General features: G+C 44.7%; 2 non-coding genes across 2 annotated transcripts; one reads left to right on the forward strand and one right to left on the reverse strand.

Moving 5' to 3' along the window:
- Positions 1-223: 223 nt before the first annotated feature.
- LOC121548130 lies at positions 224-339 on the forward strand. Its single transcript, XR_005996619.1, has one exon. It is a non-coding gene; the product is annotated as a U5 spliceosomal RNA (small nuclear RNA).
- A 5,584-nt stretch (positions 340-5,923) lies between these two features.
- On the reverse strand, positions 5,924-6,039 carry LOC121548107. Its single transcript, XR_005996599.1, has one exon. It is a non-coding gene; the product is annotated as a U5 spliceosomal RNA (small nuclear RNA).
- Between the last annotated feature and the right edge of the window lie 11,148 nt (positions 6,040-17,187).

Below are 17,187 nucleotides of genomic sequence, written 5' to 3' on the forward strand. Positions count from 1 at the left end.
TTTATATAATGCCCAGCGTGCATTTCGATTTTGTGAAGAATGAATGAAGTTACAAAAGCATTGACACTTGTCAAACTTCTCTCTTTACTTGCATCGGTGAACTGTAATATCTGCGTGTGTTGTGTCAGCGGTATAGAGTTTAGCTTTGGTTTTTTTCATGTAACCATGACTATGAATAGTAAGGCCGAGAGCTGGGTAGGAACGGTGTCCTTCAATCTGTAGTACACTCTGGTTTCTCTTCAGATCGCATAAATCTTTCGCCTTTTACTAAAGATTTCCGTGGGGAGGAACATTATGAGTATCAACCAATTTTTTGATGCCCGGCCTCACGGCTGGGCTTCCTACACTTGTTGAAAGTAAAATTAATGTTGTGTTAAATTGGGTGGCGTATTCATTTGGAGACCTTCTAGACCTTGGCAGCATTTATTTGTTGGTAGGAAAATTGAGGGAGTGGTCAGTTTTGGTTGGAGTTCTCAGTTGAAAGCAGGGGCAACTTCATCCAATGTGGTTTGAAAAATGTGTGATAGGTGGTTAATTATATCTAATTGTGTACGCTATGAATAGTTACCTTTTTTTGCGTGCGGCACTGGCAGTAGGCTACACTCGTTCGTTAGAGGCAATAGTGGACAGTGTGTCAAAACGTGTTCTGGGCTCTGTCGTAGCCGGCCGCGACCGGGAGACTCATGGGGCTGCGCACAATTGGCCCAGCGTTGTCCAGGGTAGGGGAGGGAATGGCCGGCAGGGATGTAGCTCAGTTGGTAGAGCATGGCGTTTGCAACGCCAGGGTTACGGGTTTGATTCCAACGGGGGGCCAGTATGAAAAATAAAAAAATAATGTATGCACTCACTAACTGTAAGTCGCTCTGGATAAGAGCGTCTGCTAAATGACTAAAATGTAAATGTAAAATGTGTTGTTCTGTGATTCGGCTGAAGTTGGTTATGTAGTTAGCAGTGTGTGTAACAGTATGTATCCTACCGGTATGTTGTGCATGTGTAGCAGTAGCTTACCTGTGAGCAGGGTGAAGTGTGTGGGGCTGGTGATGGTGAGGTAGTGGGGAGTGACGTGGGTTGCCTTGACCCCGGCCCATTGTGTCCAGGTGAGGGGTGTCCACGTCCCTGTCATAGTCCCAACGGAACCCATCGAAAGAGATTAGCAGCAGTTTGTTGTTCCTGGAACACCTTGAGGGGAACCCACTGTGGCGAGAATACACCCCAGGGAGGGAGCCTTTGTGTGGAGAAGCCAGAGGGGGAGAGAGGGCCAGTAGGCAGAGGAGACCCAGCCTTAGCATCATGACTGGTGCTTCACGGTCACCGCAGGATCAGAGTCAATGGTGATATGCATGACCGGCCCGCTCATTAGGCAGCCGCCTAGAGCGGCAGTTTGACGAGGGCGGCATTTTTCGAGCTAAACTGACCAAGACGCACCTCCAACACATAACACCTCACATTATTCTGCCCCAAAACAATGATAACTTCTCTCACCCAGTGGCATGAGGGCAATTTAGGTGAGCGCTGATGCCGCCACATGATAAGCAGTGCCCACTTTGCCAAAGGCAAGGGCGGAGAATATTTAGCTTGTCCATGCCGAGTGCTCCTCTCCAGGGTACTGTTGGAGAGAAGCAGTGCTGCGGTGCTCCACCAACGCTCCATGAAATTAATTTGACATTAATTATGTAGCCCATAGACTGCAGACCAAATGTATTACAATATCACCAGACAGACACTTTTATCAATCATGAGCTTATTAATGAGGAGAGAGAGTGCAGGAGAAAGTCACCTTAAAAAGGCACGCGGGCGGACATCAGCTTTGGACAGTATATGGTGCTGAAAAGTAATTAATTAAACAATTGTCTTCATTTTAATTCGACTTCACTAACAACAAGGGGGTTTTGTTGGAGCCTATTTCATTCTATTAAAAAAACATGAGGTAGTCCTACCTATTTGACAGACGCAATCCTGCGATTTGTCGCTATAGACAAATCCTCCAATACTGTCACCATGCACTCCTTTAATACTTAATACCTCTGTGTCTGGGAGCGGCTTGGTGTGTTCGGTTAAAACCAGGGCTCAAATTAAGTGAGGGTTTGCCATACCCTTTGTTTAAGAAATGGGTAAAAAGTAAACAGAATGTTAGCTTCATATTTTGACATGCATAAAAAGTATTAAGATAATATAAAGCATTCTATAACAATGTTTAATTCAGTGATGCCTTATGCTAGAAACAAGCTTTAAATGCCCACAAAATACATGACTCTGCTGCATGTGGGGATATATTGATTAATATCTTTGACATTCTGAAGCTGTGATGTGTACCTCAATATTGGAGGAGACAAAAACTTTGCTATTCTGAGTTTTTCACTTTCTGAAAAGAGAAGATGTTTAAATCCAGGCAGCTTTTATGGAAGCACTTATTTACATTTACATTTTAGTCATTTAGCAGACGCTCTTATCCAGAGCGACTTACAGTCAGTTATGTTGTTGAGTTAAGTAACGGAGGAGTAGCCAGCAGTTGAGGCTTAACATTTTCTGCTTCAATCGAGCCTCTGTCTTGGTGGAAAAGTAACTTTTGAAAGTGCCATGGTTAGATTCCCAAGGATGTCTAATATTTAAATTTGCAAACAGCAACTTTTTGCTTGCAAACAAGACACTCTGGGTTGACATTGGAGAAATATGGTATGAATGCCGATTTAACTGTCCATTCTTCCCTGAAAGTTCTATTTTCATTATCCACCTTTCTTTTTAGACTTTTTCAGATCGACATTGATTGCAAGCGTTTTTTCCCAAATCAACGCACAAAGAAACATAAAAACTAACTAATTTAATAGACATTGGTGATTTTATCAGTGTAATCAAAAATATTAGGATATGTTATTGTATTGGTTATTGACATTGAACTGATTGTATAGCCTACTAACCAGATGAGTTAAACATAGTTTAATTTGTAGCTTAAGCCTATTAAATTGGGTTGCTATTATGTTCTGTTCTGCCGAGTATTAGCTGGGGAAAAAATTGTGCCAAGGCCAAACCTATTGCCGACCCATGCTGTACACTATTCTAGTTTAGCGGGGATAGGAAGGGGGTGGCAATTTTTTGGTCTTGCCTAGGGCAGCAGAACATCCAGGGCTGGCCTGTTATGGCCATACTTTTTTTGGTGCATGCGCCATACCGGGAAGATATTAAATCTACTTTAATCTCTGCTTGCTATCTAGTCAACCTTAGTAAGGCCAACATTTGTGTCTCACTGTGAAAAAGATAGCTAACCAGGGTGCGAAATATGGGGGAGCGGCTCACTTACAGTGCATTTTCTGAGATCTCCAAGATACAGGTATAGTACAGGGCAGGTTTAAAGTTCTATTTCAGTTGTAAAATGCTTAATAATTAGAAATAACACTGTCATACATGTCATTAATGTAAGGAAAGAAAGGTAGTGTTTTATGTCACAAGATCTTCGAAGACTTTTAAGCAGGTCAACATTCACAAGGCTGCAGGGCCAGACGGATTACCAGGAGGTGTACTCTGAGCATGTGCTGACCAACTGGCAAGTGTCTTCACTGACATTTTCAACATGTCCCTGACTGAGTCTGTAATACCAACATGTTTCAAGCAGACCACCATAGTCCCTGTGCCCAAGGACACTAAAATAACCTGCCTAAATGACTACCGACCCGTAGCACTCACGTCTGTAGCCATGAAGTGCTTTGAAAGGCTGGTCATGGCTCACATCAACACCATTATCCCAGAAACCCTAGACCCACTCCAATTTGCATACCGCCCCAATAGATCCACAGATGTTGCAATCTCTATTGCACTCCACACTGCCCTTTCCCACCTGGACAAGAGGAACACATTTACATTTTTTTTACATTTAAGTCATTTAGCAGACGCTCTTATCCAGAGCGACTTACAGGAGCAATTAGGGTTAAGTGCCTTGCTCAAGGGCACATTTACGTCATTTAGCAGACGCTCTAGTCCAGAGCGACTCACAAATTGATGCATTCACCCTATAGCCAGTGGGATAACCACTTTACAATTTTTTTTTTTTGGGGGGGGTAGAAGGATTACTTTATCCTATCCCAGGTATTCCATAAAGAGGTGGGGTTTCAAATGTCTCCGGAAGGTGGTGAGCGACTCCGCTGTGTGTGGGGGGGGGGTAGAAGGATTACTTTATCCTATCCCAGGTATTCCTTAAAGAGGTGGGGTTTCTATTCTACGTGAGAATGCTATTCATTGACTACAGCTCAGCGTTCAACACCATAGTGCCCTCAAAGCTCATCACTAAGCTAAGAATCCTGGGACTAAACACCTCCCTCTGCAACTGGATCCTGGACTTCCTGATGGGGCGCCCCCAGGTGGTAAGGGTAGGTAACAACACATCTGCCACGCTGATCCTCAACACGGGGGGCCCTCAGGGGTGCGTGCTCAGTCCCCTCCTGTACTCCCTGTTCACCCATGACTGCATGGCCAGGCACGACTCCAACACCTTCATTAAGTTTGCAGACGACGCAACAGTGGTAGACCTGATCACCGACAAGACAGCCTATAGGGAGGAGGTCAGAGACCTGGCCGTGTGGTGCCAGGATAACAACCTCTCCCTCAACGTGATCAAGACAAAGGAGATGATTGTGGACTACAGGAAAAAAAGGACTGAGCACTCCCCCAGTCTCATCGACGGGGCTGTAGTGGAACAGGTTGAGAGCTTCAAGTTCCTTGGTGTCCACATCACCAACGAACTATCATGGTCCAAACACACCAAGACAGTCGTGAAGAGGGCACGACAAAGCCTATTCCCCCTCAGGAGACTAAAAGATTTGGCATGGGTCCTCAGATCCTCAAAAAATTCTACAGCTGCACCATCGAGAGCATCCTGACTGGTTGCATCACCGCCTGGTATGGCAACTGCTTGGCCTCTGACCGCAAGGCACTACAGAGGGTAGTGCGTACGGCCCAGTACATCACTGGGGCAAAGCTCCCTGCTATCCAGGACCTCTATACCAGGCGGTGTCAGAGGAAGGCCCTCAAAATTGTCAAAGACTCCAGCCACCCTAGTCATAGACTGTTCTCTCTGCTACCGCACGGCCAAGCGGTACCGGAGTGCCAAGTCTAGGTCCAAAAGATTTCTCAACAGCTTCTACCCCCAAGCCATAAGACTCCTGAACAGCTAATCATGGCTACCCGGACTATTTGCACTGCCCCCCCCACCCCATCCTTTTTACGCTGCTGCTACTCTGTTAAGTATTTATGCATAGTCACTTTAACTATACCCACATGTACATATTACCTCAACTACCTCAACTAGCCGGTGCCCCCACACATTGACTATGCAACGGTACCCCCCTGTATATATAGCCTCCCTACTGTCACTTTATTTTACTGTATATATAGCCTCCCTACTGTCACTTTATTTTACTTCTGCTCTTTTTTTCTCAACACTTTTTTGTTGTTTTATTCTTACTTTTTTGTTTAAAATAAATGCACTGTTGGTTAAGGGCTGTAAGTAAGCATTTCACTGTAATGTCTGCACCTGTTGTATTCGGCGCATGTGACCAATAAAATTTGATTTGATTTGATACACACTGCTAACTACATAACCAACTTCAGCCGAATCACAGAACAACACGTATTGACACACTGTCCACTATTGCTTCTAACGAGTGTACTGCCAGTGCCGCACGCAAAAAAGGTAACTATTCATAGCATACACAATTAGATAGAATTCACCACCTACAACATATTTTTCAAACCACATTGGATGAAGTTGCCCCTGCTTTCAACTGAGAACACCAACCAAAACTATTTGACCACTTCCTCTATTTTCCTCCCAACATATAAATGCTGCCAAGGTCTAGAAGGTCTCCAAATGAATATGCCACCCAATATAACACATCTCTACACTATATTAATTTTACTTTCAACAAGTATAGGAAGCCCAGCCGTGAGGCCGGGCATCAAAAAATTAGTTGATACTCATAATGTTCCTCCCCACGGAAATCTTTAGTAAAAGGCGAAAGATTTATGCGATCTGAAGAGAAACCAGAGTGTACTACAGAAAGAAGGACACCGTTCCTACCCACTTCTCGGACTTAATATTCACAGTCATGGTTAAATAAATAAAATAAAGCTAACTCTATACCGCTGACACAACAAACGCAGATATTACAGTCCACCGATGCAAATAAATAGAGAAGTTTGACAAGTGTCGATGCTTTTGTAACTTCATTCATTCTTCACAGAAACGAAATGCACGCTGGGCATTATATAAATCACTTCCTGGTTTGTCGCATTCATTCGTAAAAAGTGTTTAATCTGCAACGCCAGTGTAATTTGAGCAAGTAAATACAATCTAGCAATGTTGGCGTAACAGTTTAGCTACCATCAAAAGTATACTATCAAAATCGGAAATGATGTTCAATTTTGTATATTTGCCGACGGGACGAAATACAACGCTTCACCATGGAGCATGCGCTGTTGAGACCAGCAAGAAATATATTCACAAACCAGGCTACAAGCAAGGAGGGGTGGAACAATTATATTCAAATCGGCCTGTAATCGCTGGGCTTTACACAATTGCGTGTAACCTCTGTCTGCAACAATGTATCAGTTTAGAAGCCTAAAAGTAACTCCATGATGAAAACGTTTTGGTGTAAAATAGTCTAGCAACATGTCTTAACAGTTGTTTGACTTGTGGATTGTTCTACTGCTGGTGATCAGTGGCGATTTTAGCATGTCAATCTTGGTGTGGCAAACTCAACCAATTTTTTTAGATGCATGCCAGCAAAGCCACTACACACCATTTTATTATTTTATTAGGGCTATGTGGTCTAAAAAGGAAGGAAAATACAATCACGAGGATCCACTTTTATAGACAATATACCGACGCACAGACAGCGCATTGCGCAAACAAAACAACCATCACATTATCAACTGGAATTACATGGGTCTATTACTGAACTTTTTGTTGAAAATAAATATTTGAAAGGGAAGAGACTGTCACTGGCAAACATGGTTACAAGACCCAACAACATTATATAGTATCTCCTCCTCGTGAAGAAAAGCACATGAGCTCATTATAATACACAAAGTAATCAAAACAATAAAACCATTCCAACATTGCCCAAAATGATGAATAAGATACTAATGATAAGCAATATAACAATTGAGATGTTCAAACTATGGCATAAAGAACGATGAGCGGATAAGAGGCAAACCGTAATTTCGATTAAGTCGCTAATGAGCTAGTAGTTGATATAACTATTTGAAATGTACAGCGACACAATTCAGAACATGGGCCGTTCTTACAGTATTCTCCCTGTACACCAAGTCAGAACCGTAGGATAAATAACCGGGGCATAGTAACAGACAATGAAAGCTCTTACAATATTCGATGATGACATTTCTCTAAAACAGGCTATAGGCTACATGTGCACCACCAAGTCAGAACAGTAGGCTAAATTCTGAGTGGGAGAGGGACCAAATTCATAGGGTGAGACACATGGGCTACTAACAGCTTACTACACAACATACACTTAGTAATTTTTTCTTAGCTACTGAATACATATCTCCCTGGAATATTACATCATTTATGCAGCAGCATACAATACATATTTTTGGACGCACCGTTGTTGTGCTGTGCTCATTTGAACTTGGTGAGGCGGTCCTTCTAGTGGGCAAAATTGGGCAACAAAGTCTGTCATTCTCTGCATTTATGGTGCTTTCAAGACAACTGGGAACTCTGGAAAAAAAACAAGGTCGAATCATAATGTCGGTGATCTTCAGGTCAGAGCTTTAGAAAGAGGCCCGAGTTCCAGACTTGGAATTGCGAGTTGGATGACAATTCAAAACGTATTTTCCTAGTCAGAGCTAGTTTTTTCCCCGAGTTCCCAGTTGTTGAATGCACTGAAGTCTGAGATTTCTCAGTTCCAAGTTTCCAGTTGTTTTGAACCAGACAGAAGTCATGCTGGATTGACAGCATGGCCAATGTATTCAACCTTTTCTTGCGTGTGAATGTTTATCCTTTTAAGCTTGGAAAAGAGACCCTTGCACCTCCTATCGCTTGAGTCTGACATGTCCCTCCCCATCCAGTCAGAGAAGCATCTGTAAATACTGGAATGTAGGATGACACCTTGCCCATCGGGACTCCGTGCATGAGAACGCTCGGATTCCTCCAATAGTCCAGGTCTGCTCTTAGCGAGAGAGGAACCACCACCAACCGATGACGTTGACGCACTGGGTCTAGTCTTAGTTGGGCGAACCATCGCTGTATTCTGCGCATGTGCAGAAGTCCCAGCGGGACCACAGAGTGGGCTGACGACCTGAGACCCAAAAGTGACATGATCGACAGCGCCGTCACTGTGTGATTCGGACGACACTTCCTCAGGGCTAGCAACAATGCTACCCTTCGAGGGTCCTAAATTCGAGCCCTCATCATTACAGTGTCTAGCTGTAGCCCCAGGTAGACAATCTGATGACTGGGCCAGGGTGCGCTCTTTTTCCAATTCACAGCGAACCCCAGACGCGTGAGATGAATCACTGTCTGTGTTGTGTGAGTGAACGCCAGCTCTGCTGGACGGGGCGAGAACCAGCAGGTCGTCTAGGTAGGCTAATAGCCTTATCCCTTGACGACGCAGCGGTTCCAATGCCGCCTCCACACATTTGGAAAACGTTCGAGGTGCCAGGGCGTACCCGAATGGCATCCTCGTGAACTCGTACGCCACCCCTTGAAAGGCGAACCCGCAGAAACTTCCTGTGACGCGATTGTATCGGCACATGGAAGTACGCGTCCTTTAGGTCTATGCTTGTACAAAAGTCTCCTTTCTGGACACATTCCAGTAGACGTTTTGTCGTCAGCATTCGGAAGGGTCGTTTGGTTATGCTCTCGTTGAGAATGCGTAAATCCAAAATCGGCCTCACTCCCCCCGTCTTTTTGGGCACTAGGAAATAAGGCGAATATAGCCCCTTGTTCCTTTGCTCCCGGGGAACTACTGTGACCGCCTCCTTCGCCAAAAGTTCCGTAATCTCTGACATCAGAGCGGCCACTTTGTCCGGCGTTTTCATCACCGTCTCCACCACTCCCCTGAACGGGGGTGGGGTTCGATGGAATTGGAGGGCATAACCCTTCTGCAACGTCTGTTCTAGCCAGCATGAGAGGGTACAGCTTCGTTGCCACTGCCAGCAATGCAGAGAAAGCGGGCGCGCACGAAGCTGTGGTGCATCCAGTAGGAAGGACCTGTATTCCTCTATGGCCCTCGCCGCCGCTATTCCCCAGCACTGGGTTGGTGGAATAGCCCAAGGCGGGCCCCCCTCTAAAGGGAGAGGAAACATCAGCTCGTTCTGAGAGAATCGGAGGCCTTGATACGTCAGTTACGTCTGTAACTCTAGTATTCCGGCCCTCCGTGAACGCAGCACGGTTTTGAGCTGCACTGACTGAGGTATTAACCTGAGACAGAGCGCCCTCCCCGGATAGCAATTGCGTCATCATGTCATTGTCTGACTGAGACTGCTGCTTGCCATGAGATCCGTCCACTGCAGTACTCAACAGAGTCTGGAAAGTGTGGTCTCTAACTGGTACCACAAGGTGGCGCCACAATACCTCTTTTTTACTGGTCTCATGAGGCTGCTCAACAGCACACTCTGGGTGTGGTGAGCTGCACTCAGAGTAGTGGGCATTGTTACGTTCTGAATTAACCGGGGGCGCCCATACTTTTTTTTATTTATTTTTATTTATTTATTTATTTTTTGATTTTATTTTATTATTATTATTATTTTTTTTTTAGTCATTTAGCAGACGCTCTTATCCAGAGCGACTTACAGGAGCAATTAGGGTTAAGTGCCTTGCTCAAGGGCACATCGACAGATTTTTCACCTAGTCGGCTCGGGGATTAGAACCAGCGACCTTTCGGTTACTGGCACTATGCTCTTAACCACTAAGCTACCTGCCGCCCGAATGCTGGTGTTTCAGCCTAGCTCAGTGCTTTCTGTGGTGGTGGGGTAGCCATACATTGGTTACACCTGTAACTCTAGTAATCCGGCCCTCCGTGAACGTCGCACGGGTCTGAACTGCGCTGGCTGAGGCGTTAGCCTGAAGCAAGGCGTCATTCCCAGTTAGCGGCTGCGTCTTCATGTCATATTTAGACTGAGACAGCTGCCTGCTATGTGAGACCTTTACTACAGAGCTCCTAGGAGTCTGTAGTAAAATATCTTTATTAGGTGAGCTAAGGCTACGCCTTGCTACCTTTTTCTCCTTCCTCTCCTGAGTGTGTTCAACTACGCACCCTTGGTGGGTTGAGCTACACTCAGGATGGTGAGAGAAATTCATAGGACGTGAAGTACTCTGCAATGTGTCATGGAAGACAGGCCCTTTTGTGACAATGTCAGTGAGAGCCAGCTCTTTATTCACACAACAACAATAAACATTTCCCTCCATGCCCTGAACAGTAGGGTGGGGGGAACAGTGGGCTCTGTCGCGTCTTGCGCGAGCCGTCATCCGTCCTCTCCCCCTCGTCCCGTCATTGACGCCGTCGTTTCTGGCTGACCTTCTGGTGTTGCCAGGACGGTTTTGTGACGACCTCTCTCGCCCGGCAGAATCGTCGCCACCACCGTCGTCGCTGGAGGGGCCGAGCCCGCTCGCCTGCTGTCGGTGGTAGGCGCCTGTCGCCTGGCCCGTCGCCTCCCTGTAGTTCTACTGGGGGCGTTGGAGGTTGACGGGTTAGTTGAGGCCCTGCTAAACTTGCCTGCCAATGGCAGGTGTTTAGCCAGGTGCTTTCTCTCTTCGTCCAGCTTACCAAAGCGTTCCGTCGCTTCCTTAACGGCGACCCCAAAGAGGCCCTCGTTAGAGACGGGAGCGTTTAGTAGCGAGGCTCTGTCCGTCTCCTTCATGGCTGTCATTGACAGCCAGAGGTGACGTTCCATGACCACCGAAGTGGCCATGGACCGGCCTGCGCATATCGCTGACGCCTGTGTCAAATGAAGAATAGCGCCAGAAATCCTGGACGCCTCTTCAATCTCCTCGCTGGTCAACTCAGACCTACCCGTTGTTAGACGGGATAGGGAGGCCGCGAGGAGGGCAATGTTGTTAGCCGCTGACACAGCCTGGGCTCCCAGCGTAAAAGACTTCTCAGCCAGCTGTGCTGTGAGTCTGTCTTTTTGTGCTGGCAAGGTGGCTTTCTTGGAGGCCGCCCAGGGACTCGAACCCGGCACTAGATACGCCGCCATGGCGCTCTCGAGCCTAGGGATTCCCTTAGCAGCCCACTCACGTCCAGCCACTCTCGTGAATGGGGTGTACACCTTGGCCGGCGAACGCGCCGCCAGGGGTGTATCCCACGAGCCCTCGACATATTTCCAGAGGGAAGGCATAGCAGGAGCCATCGGCTCAGCTGCCTTCCTCGGTCTAGAGTAGGGCCTCCATCATGTCGACCTCCACAGGGGGGGGAGCAGGGGGCAGCACTATCTCTAGTCGGTTGGCGGCTCTCTCAATGAGTTCGGGGAAGTCCAAATGCAGAGAGGCCGCTGCGAAGGACAGGGCTGCTGACGTAACAGAGCCCGTGTCGTCATCGCACAAGGAGCCTTCAGATCTCACACTCCCCATAGGGAAGGGGGTCTTGAAGGTTGGCGCCAGAGGGTCGGATTGTTCCATTGGAACATCCATCTCTGCGTCTCTCCTTGTCCTCCCCTGAGTCAGCACTCTGAAGCAGAGGCGAGAAGAGACAGTACATCCTCTAGGGGGATATCCTCCCTAAAAAACGCCCAACGCTGCTTCCTCTCCTTCATAGGAAGGAGGGCGCAGGAGGCGCAATTAGGGGGATTGCCAGTCCCTTCCTTGGCATGCTGCGGCCCCAAACACACGAAACAAAGGTCGTGGGGGTCCGCAGATGCCATGGAGGAGCATCGGCACTGAGCCCTGAAAAGGGCTTTTGGGAGTGGAAAATTTCCTGGCGTGCTCATTTAGAAGACGTCGATGGCTGGCTCATCGACGGCGATTTCTTCCTGAGTCTTCTTACTTCTTGGCTTCTTCAGTCTAGTCGTCCAGTCGTCCAGTCGCTGAAGATAATGGGAGGCTGAGTGAGGGGAAGCGTCCCCTCTTATAGGGACACCTGTGCTCCCATTGGCTGCAGGTGTGTGCATAATTTTGCTTCAGGCTGTTGCTGCCTTAGGGCAGAGGGTAAACCACTAGGAGCAGAGCTCCCCTATGGGGCGGAGCTCCACGATATAGAACTAATTTTTTGATGCCCGGCCTCACGGCTGGGCTTCCTACACGTGTTAGAAGTGAAATTCATATTGTAGGGAATTGTGACATCGGGTGGCCTATCTATGTAGATACCTTGCAGACCTTTGCAGCATTTACATGTTGCGAGAAAGTAGGCTGCCTTGACCCCGTCCCGGCCCATCGTGTCCAGGTGAGTGGTGTACACGTCCCTGTCATAGTTCCAACGGAACCAATCGAACGATATTAGCAGCAGATTGTTGATCCTGGAACGTCTGGAGGGGGGCCCACTGTGGGGAGAATTCACCCCAAGGAGTAGGCTTGAGCGGTATGCCGTGGTATTTGGGAATAGCCGCTGGATGGTTTATTTTTTATTTATTATTTAAAATGTTTCAATAAATTCATATTTAAAGCTGTTTTTTTTTGTAAATACCTGCAGTCAACTTGTGCAATACGTCAGGAGATAAAGCAGATCGCGTTCTTCATTTCACCTGTCACATTATTTTACATTATGAAGCTTACCATAGTTCCCCAGAACAGTTGAGCCAGTCACATGTATGTTTGTAAATAGTGTAACGGTGTAATTAAGATGTTAAATTCCTGGATAAAATGGGTATTTTGCCACCTCCTGGTAGATTAGTGTGTTTACATTGTCTAATACACTCAGTGATAAAGGTTCTGGGTAGTCCACAGCAGATTTATGGAGAATTGCTGTGGTTGAGTTGAGCATTTAATGGTCCCGGGATAGAAATGTATAAAGTTGACATTACATAATAAAATCCGCCTTTTACATAGTACATTAGCAATTTATGTTATTAGTAACTACTGTTGCTGGTTTGGCATCAAATAAGCCACTCTTTAAATGTTATTTGCCGAATCTCAGTTTTCCATGTGGGTTTAATGCTAGCTAAAGTTCCCTCTTTGAAGTTGGTAGCTAACTCGAAAATGCATCTTCTTTAGGAGTGCTATTAATATCCCGTCACTACTGATCATTCACCCATACTTTGTGTGTCCCATCATTTGCAGGTAATTTATGACAAATGTATAAAGTATATGTTTTATAAACTCATGCGTACCAGCCAGCGTGTTAGCCTGGTTTTGTTAGTTTAGGAAAATATGTGCTACATTCTAGGTGTATTATACTTCTTCGCCACAAGAGGGTGACATTGAGTAATTTTTCAGGTTAATTTAATATATTTTACATTTACATTTTAGTCATTTATCAGACGCTCTTATCCAGAGCGACTTACAGGAGCAATTAGGGTTAAGTGCCTTGCTTAAGGGCACATCGACAGATTTTTCACCTAGTCGGCTCGGGGATTAGAACCAGCGACCTTTCGGTTACTGGCACAACGCTCTTACCCACTAAGCTACCTGCCGCCCCATTTGATATACTAAAATGGATGATAGGTTATTCTGATGTTGTAAATATGAGATTACACATGGAAACAATGTATTTATTTTTATTATAATAAATTAGGAATGATTAGAAATGGTTAAATCCACTATACTATCACAATGACTTTGATAGACATTTAGATCGTTTTTTTTTGTTAGTATGTTATACAGCAGATTTATGGAGAATTGCTGTGGGAGTGCTACTGATCATTCATTCATCCATCCATTGCTCCTTCCTGTGTTGACTCACGGACTTCAGGGACTGGACCAGGAAGGTCTCAATAGCACAATGGGAGAAGCTGAGTCCAGCTGTGCATTGACAGGGGTGTCGTTTAATATTGAAAACCAACAGTTTTCTTCAATAGAGTGACCAGGGACGTGCAACTACAGTTTTCCTTAACAGAAAATACATTAGTGCAACACATTTGGCAGGAAATATCTTTAACTTGCTAGTTATCAAAGTAAGTGGCTGAATGACAGTACAGAATGTCTTTACTTGAAGGTGTTTTTATACATCTGTTTTACCATTTAGAAATCAGTGCACTTTTCACTAAAATGAATATGTATGAAAATACCCAAAAATAAAAAGTGACATTCTCAACATTTGATCTCAAACCCAAAATGCTGGAGTATGGAGACAAATGAAAAGTTTTAGCTTCACTGTCCAAATAAATACATAGACTAGACGTAAAACGTAAATCCGGGACACTCAAATTAGTATATGTTAAGTTTGGTATGGTTACTTAAGAGAGAAGGTAACTTGAGGCAAAAATGAAAGGTGGGCGTATAATGCGAAGCTCTAGCAACCTGAAGGTTGAATGTTCGAATCCCATCACGGACATCTTTAGCATTTTAGCTAATTAACAACTTTGCAACTACTTAGCTACTACTTTTGAGCTATTTTGCAACTACTTAGCATGTTAGCTAACGCTTCCCCTAACCCTAACCCTTTAACCTAACTCCTAACCTTAACCCTAGCCACCTAGCTAACTTTAGGAATTTGTAACATATAAGTTTAGCAAATTCATAACATATTGTTCGTTTTGGAAATTCGTAAAATGTTGCACAAATTGCAATTTGTAACATATTGTACGAATGGTAGACATCCGCAAATTAATACATTCCATACGAAACATAACATATCATACTAAATGGAGTGTCTCGGATTTATGTACAGAATAATACGAAATGCGCTGAGACCAGGTTGGCACCCCTGGAGAGAGCGAGAGAGAATAAGTTAAATATGATTTACATGATAATTGTATCATTTAAATCTGTCATAACAGGCTTAAGTGGAAACCAGTGTGATCTAAAGTTCATTTCAGGATTTAAAAGTTGAGATGCTTGAAATTTATGGTTTTCTGTGTCAACTGTGTATTCAAATGCCTTTTTGTGGTTGTGTATGTGTGTGTGTGTCATACAGGTTGGAAGGGATTGTCTAAATACTTCTAGTTTAGTAGCTGGTAATCTGTTTTTTGTTACATTGTAAAATGGGAGAGTATTGATGCAAGTTATTTTCCTAAAGTAAATTTAGATTTTCGCTTTTGCATTCCTAAAATTCCTGTCTTTTTAATATTCACCACCAACTGTGGTGCTTTACAGTTGGACTTGAAACACATTCGATATTGTGTTTTCAGATCTGTGAAGGAGAGGAGATTAATGAAGGAGAGGAGATGAATGAAGGAGAGGAGATGAATGAAGGAGAGGGGATGAAAGGCAGGGGATTGAGAGTAAGAGGTCTAAGGTGTTTTCAAATAGACATGCAGGTACAGCCACACCAGACTGAACAGAGTGAGACAGTAATCAATACATTAGCTGGATCTATCTCACTAGACCGGCCAGGAGAGGAACTGTAGTTGAGCTGTAAAACTGTGTGACTAGAGTTCTGTAGCGCCCTCTGCTGTTTATGCGCTGTAACATCAACACAGTCACATCTAACTATATACACATGTATCTATTCTACACAGAGATGATGGTATCTCCTATTTATTTCCTCCACTAATTGGGTGAAGTGTGTGTGTGCGTGTTTATGTGTGTACTTGTGTCTGTGTGTGACAGAGAAAGTGTGTGTGTGAGAAGACTTGTATATAAGGGAATATACATTTAGGTGACAGTTTATTATGTACACCATCCCATTCACAAAAATTGATTGCTCCTACAGACAGTGAGTCACGTGACCGTGGCTTGCTATATCAAGCAGGCAGACCGGTATCGAGAATGAATGGGCAAAACAAGTGACCTAAGCGACATTGAGCGTGGTATGATCGTCGGTGTCAGGCGCCGGTTCCAGTATCTGAGAAACGGCCGGCCTCCTGGGCTTTTCACGCACGACAGTGTCTAGGGGGAAAAACACATTCTGATTGGCTGGGCCTGGCTCCCCAGTGGGTGGGCCTGGCAACCAAGTGGGTGGGCCCATGGCTGCACCACTGCCCAGTCAAGTGAAATCCATAGATTAGGGCCTATTGAATTTATTTCAATTGACTGATTTCCTTATATGAACTGTAACTCAGTAAAATCTTTGAAATTGTTGCATGTTGCGTTTATATTTTTGTTCAGTATAGTTTCAGCAGAGAGGAAGAGGCGAAGCAAGAGGGCTCACTCTCGCCAAAATTTGTCCAGTATATGCCCAATGCGTTTCAATGGGAATAATATGTAGACCTGCCTTCCCGCCTTTGCGACAGACTCCCATTGTTAGGGCGGAGACATGAGCATCTCGTCATTATATACAGTGGCTCAAGGATTAACCCGGGATTATCATGTGATAACTCCCGACTAAGGGCTGTTCATAGGCCCAAGGCGAAACCGAGTTGTCACACGATAATCCCCAGGTTCTCATACCTTATTGCTTAAATAATCAATTAGAGGCATACATATATTGGAAAGAAAGGGACTTCCATCTGTATATTAGAAGATGATACTGACTAATAGTCATTGTAACGGAAAGGATGGAAGGGTGATGGAAAAAGGATCTCCATTTTGAAATCGATATAAAAAAAAGTTTTTTCTTTTTATATATTGCGGATGAATTTCAGCCTGGCTTCATCACTTTCAGAGCGATAAATGACGAAGGGGCTGCCATGGTCATCTGCTCTGGGATCAAAACAATAGGCTGCAACACTGAACATGTGAGTCAAAGTGTGTGTGTGTGTGTCTTATGTCCTTCTCATTTGTGTCCTGTGTGTTTGTCATATTGTGTGTGTGTGTGTGTGTGTGTGTGGTGTATTGGAGGAGGTGGACATTTCCCACAGTTAGCTCCTATACAGTGTGGAGACTTCTCTTCCTTTGACTGGGACGACCATGGATCCGACACAGGCTGGAGCTCATCAAAGGACATTACCGAGGCAGCTATTGCTCTTCTATCGTTAAAATAATTCTGGATTTTTGTTTATATAAAGGATATAATGGAACTCTAAATGCGGAATTGAAGATTACATTTTCAAGTTGAATATAATCTATGACCTATAGTAATCACCCAGGTTGGACAACTGATATACAACACATTTCACACAATCGTTTGTCTGCACTAAAATGGTGTGGTGTCTAGTCTATATCAATTCTGCTGTTTATTGGAAATACAAAAATAAACTAGACAA

This window comes from Coregonus clupeaformis, chromosome 31 (genome assembly GCF_020615455.1).
Source record: "Coregonus clupeaformis isolate EN_2021a chromosome 31, ASM2061545v1, whole genome shotgun sequence".
NCBI lineage: Eukaryota > Metazoa > Chordata > Actinopteri > Salmoniformes > Salmonidae > Coregonus > Coregonus clupeaformis.